This window comes from Cavia porcellus, unplaced genomic scaffold (assembly GCF_034190915.1).
Source record: "Cavia porcellus strain 051 isolate PalLab524CR breed Dunkin Hartley unplaced genomic scaffold, mCavPor4.1 scaffold_8, whole genome shotgun sequence".
Classification (NCBI taxonomy): Eukaryota; Metazoa; Chordata; class Mammalia; order Rodentia; family Caviidae; genus Cavia; species Cavia porcellus.
In genome coordinates this window covers 18,585,185-18,590,131 of record NW_026947491.1, presented here as the reverse complement: position 1 = coordinate 18,590,131, position 4,947 = coordinate 18,585,185, and the positions used below count along the sequence as shown (strand labels likewise).

General features: G+C 44.1%; 2 pseudogenes; both read right to left on the bottom strand.

Moving 5' to 3' along the window:
* Positions 1-221: 221 nt before the first annotated feature.
* LOC134477442 (immunoglobulin heavy variable 3-23-like) lies at positions 222-720 on the bottom strand (annotated as a pseudogene).
* Positions 721-3,578: 2,858 nt separating this feature from the next.
* LOC100728111 (immunoglobulin heavy variable 3-23-like) lies at positions 3,579-3,994 on the bottom strand (annotated as a pseudogene).
* Between the last annotated feature and the right edge of the window lie 953 nt (positions 3,995-4,947).

Genomic DNA, 4,947 nt, shown 5'->3' with positions numbered 1-4,947 from the left:
AATTAATTATTTTGGGTTTTATGTGGCACTTTACATAGTTTGGATTTTAATTCTTTTGTTTATTTGCTCTATTACTCCATACTGTTATTTTTACATGTCAGGAAGCCACACTGAAACAATAAAATGCTTCAGTACCCATGCTCTTGGGACAGACACTGTGTTCAGTGTATCCCGAGCGCCCTCTGCTGGTTCTAAGCACCCATGCATGGAAATTTTTGGGCTCACACTGTTTCCCTCACTGTGTTTCTGGCACAGTAATTATAGGGGCATGCGCTCGTATCTCCAGCTGCTCATCTGCAGATACAGCGTGTTCTTGCTGTTGTCCCTGGAGATGATGAATCGGCCTTTCACGTAGGCTGCGTAGTATTTGCTATCAATACTACCACTGATGTATGAAATCCACTCCAGCCTCTTCCGTGAAGCCTGGTGGATCCAGTGCATGGCATAGTTGGTGAAAGTGAATCCTGGGGTCACATAGGAGAGTCTCAAGGACCCCCGAGGCTGCACCAAGCCTACCCCGGACTCCACGAGCTGCACCTCAGCCTGGACACCTGAAAACAGAGATACATTCTGCTCAGGAAACTGTCATTTATGTCCATTATTTATTCCACTTGTACCACTCATTCATTTGGTATTTATTGTTTTTTTTTTTTTTTTTTTTTTTCGTAAATTACCGTTTAAAATAGCAAGAAAAAAAACATAGCTCAGCATCAGCTCCATGGTGGGCAGTCTGTGCTCAGTGTCAATCACCAACTAGAACAGCTGTGCATCCAGGGTTGGGCTCCTCTGCAGAGCCACAGTGTGAGGGCTTCGCTGGTTTTCATCAGCACAGGGAGGCTCTATGTGCATGGCCTTCTGTATATATGGCCAGTTTTATTCTGGAAGTGTCAGAGAAAGGAGGGTTCAAAGCACATGAGAGTGATTTAAGATTTGTTTTTTTTTAATATCCCTAACATACAGAACACATGGTTCATTTCTATATGAACCTCATCTGTTTTTATATTGTTACCAATGTGTACTAAATCCACTTTTTAATCCTCTTATTTCTTCAAGGAAACCAGTACAGGTTGAGACTCAGGACAGGCTTCCCTTACTGTGTTCTGCAGAGGCTTGACAGTGACCCTGTCTGGAAGTTGAAATTCTCTAGGTGAGCAACCTATCTTCTAGGTCCCTTTTTGAGACACCAGCCAGGGGACAGCTGTTGGTAATAAGACTGACTCAGTATCACACTCATCAGCCTTTCCTTGAGGCTGCAGCGCACATGATGTCTACAGTGTAAGGATGACACCTCTGCCCCTGCCCTCCATCTGCACTCAGAAATGTCCCTGAATCTGGGCCTGAGACTCACTTTATGCTGAGCACATATTAGATGCAATGAAAGGATGCAGGCTGAGTCTACACTGCAAGTGTTTGTCCTTGGAACACCATGGACCTGCAGGTGTTGAGGATGGGCAGCCCGGAGAGTCATCACACCTGGCACATGTGTCAATGCATGGACACCATGGCTGCAACCACTGCTTACGTAAATTATCAAGGCTCCAGGAGAAAAGAGCTTCCAGGTAAGGGAAGTGCATCTGCAGCTTCCGTGTTGTATCCCATGGAAGGATCTCCAGGTCATCCAATTCTAGCATAGGCCTCATGGGGGTTAAGAAGCTGAAGAGAGACCCTAATTCTACACCCTGGAGCTGGTCCCTGTCAGTGTAGCCCCCAGCATATCTGCAAGAGGTTGAGTCTATGAGTCCCCACACTGTAGATGAGCCTAAGGTTGTGCTTCCAGAAGATGCCCCTGCCTAGAAATCAGTAACTGGTGCTACCAATATTACTAGGAATGGTAGCAGAACGATTCAGCAGAGGACAGATTCCAGAGGCTGTGTTCCCTCAGGATTCTCTGAAGCTCGACCTATATAATGGATTCCCAGAAGGGATAGAAAGGTAGAAAGCAGCATTCTCTACTTATGCTGGTGATGTGGTATCTGATCACATGGTTGTCCAGCAAGGAGCTGTCTGATGATCTGGTTCATCTTCATGAGGGACACCTGTGTTCTGCAGGACCTCTTGCCCCCAAGAAGGACACAGTGACATCCTGGTGCACCTCATCTATTGTTCCCTTTACATTTTGCCCTCAGGATCCCTTTGCATTTTGCCCTTAGGTATGAACACAGAGCCAAACCTGAGTCTTCCACGTGTGCAGCCTTTCCCACATGTGTGGGAATGTGTGTGTGTCCTGGTTGTGTTCTTTTGCTGTCCCTTTTGGACTTACTTGGATGTCCCAATAGCCTCATGAGGAGACAGATCTTGGGCAGGACACCAAGAGGAGAGAGAACAAAGAGCCTGAAGCTCTGTGTCACTGAGTGGGATCAGTAATATGGTGGGGAAGGAAGCTGCACAGGTTCCCCTGTACACACCTCTGTCTCTGCTGCTCTCTGGGACTAAACTGTGCTCTTCTGCAGGTGCATCTAGCCCTGGAGCTTCATCAGCTGCAATCCATGCTTACCATACTGCTGTGCCTCACTGTCAAGACTCCGTGTGCTCATGGTGAGATCTCTATTATTCTGGCCCACCAACCTGCACATGGAATCTCCACATGTGTGGCTAATTTTCCCCTGACATCTCCTCTTCTCTGGGAATCAGGGTACATCCTCTGGTTTATTTCTCCTGTAGACTATTTTCACTCCTTATGCTCATATTTGAAGAATGAGTGATTGCTCATAGTTATGAGAATTCAATTCCAAAACATTGAATATGTTTCAGAAGTTCTTTCCTGAGCATCTGTCTGGAAAATGCTGAGTCTGTTTCTCAGTGATCACATTTCCTTTCTTGAACCTCTCTGAGGAATTGCACTGGAACCTTGCCTCGATTTCCTAGGAGCTTTCTTCAGATGTCATGTTGGTGTGTGACCCAAGGAACTCTCATTCTCCTCTCCATGTGTCAAGATTCCATAATGTCTCCATCAGCATTTTCTCCTTTCTGGGCTTCTAACTCCTGTGCGTGAAACAAGACTCAACCAATGATTTATGATCTACCTGTTTTGCTAAATTGCTTTGTGACTGTTCAACCTACAATTTCATTTCTTTCATAGACCCATGAGAAGATAATGAAGTTTTGGGACAAATTTCTGTACATTTAGAATTAAGGGGAATGTATTCTCATGAATTCCTTATTGGAACAAAAGCCAGATGCAACTTCATTAGGCATATTTTCTTCTTACTTGAGCCACAATCTTGTTATAGGTTGAAACCTGTACATTTGTACTATATATATATATATATATATATATATATATATATATATATCAACTGTGCTTATATCTTGAATACCTCGTAAGTCATCTGAAGGCTGTGTGTGTCTGGTCTCTTCCTGTGATGTTAAAAGAGTGAGGAAACCCCAGAGGCCTACAGGAAGCCATCAGTTACCTACTTCCTGCTCTGCACCTGCTCCTGGGATGCTTGCCTGTTCTCAGTGGATCCCCATCACCATCTATTGGTATTTCCTCCCTCGCAGAGAGGTTTAAGTCTGGGCACACACTGATGTCCCCTCAGAGTGTCTTTGGCGCAGTGTGTCCCTGGGGTTCAAGCTGCTCATTGCAGATACAACGTGTTCTTGCTGTTGTCCCTGGAGATGGTGAATTGGCCCTTCACAGAGTCTGCATAGCGTATGGTACCACTACTACCACTGATGTCTGAGTTCCACTCCAGGCCCTTTCCTGGAGCCTGGCACACCCAGCTCATCCAGTAGTTACTGAAGGTGAATCCAAAGTCCATGCAGGAGAGTCTCAGAGATCCCCCAGGTTTCATCAAGCCTTCCCTGGGACTCTACCAGCTGCTCCTCAGCCTGCATACCTGCAATCAAAGAGACATGCTGCTCAGGAAAAAAAAATCACATATAATCTCTGTTTATCACACTTATGTCTATTCACACATTCATTATTACTAATTTTTCATCAATTACCTTTTAAAATAAAAAGGAGGAAAACCCAGCTCATTGTAAACTCCATGGTGAGTCATCTGTGCTCAGTGCTGATCACCAAGTGGAAATACCTGGACTTCCAGGGCTGGGCTTCCCTGCAGAGCTGCAGGGTGAGGGCTGGGATGGTTTTCATCAGCACGGGGAGGTCCTATTTGCATGACCTCCTGCTATATAGATGGCTCTGGGCATGAAAAACTCTCATGGGGCTGGGTCCACCTCATATGTGACTATACTGAGGTAATTTGGCACCAATGATTTCATAAAGACAGTATGAGAACTCACTGAGATAATGTCTTGACATTTCTATCTCTTCATCTCCTTTTGTTTCGCATACACACATAAAATGCCTTTTTGTATTCAATTTATCTGCTTTGCAAATGTCAAAAATAATGAAAGTACCAGAAAAAGTTTCTTTTCCCCCAGGATAGCTTCTGTGCTGTAAATGTTCTCCCCACTATCTGGGCCTATGCTCCTCTCAGCTGTGAACAAACTGCTTCCTGTTTCAGATCCTGGACAGAGCTCACACACCTGGTCTTTATTCCATTCCCCTTTCTTTTTTTTAAAAAAAAATTTTTTTAAAAAGAGATTAAGACAAAAAGAGGACATAACAAAGTAGATCAGATTAGAAAAATGCAAGTAACATAGCATTTTACTATAAGAAAACCCATAATTAACAGTTCATGGGTTTATATACTGATGCATGTTTTTTTCACCTCAGTGTTACTTACATCTTTTTTCTACCTCATGGTAGAAGTTTACAAGTTTATATTGTAATTTATAGCCTTAATGATAAAACTTAGATTTTTACTGACTCATTTTTTCTGTAGCAGGGTACACTGCTGTGAAGACATCTGGAACTGTCCACTCCTTGCGTGGTGGAGAACAATGCTGCAAATGAAACTCGGTTCAGAGCACAGAGTCTGCAGGTGAAAGGTTTTAGCTATAATTGGGGACCCACTGGTCTTCAGTGGACTCTGACTC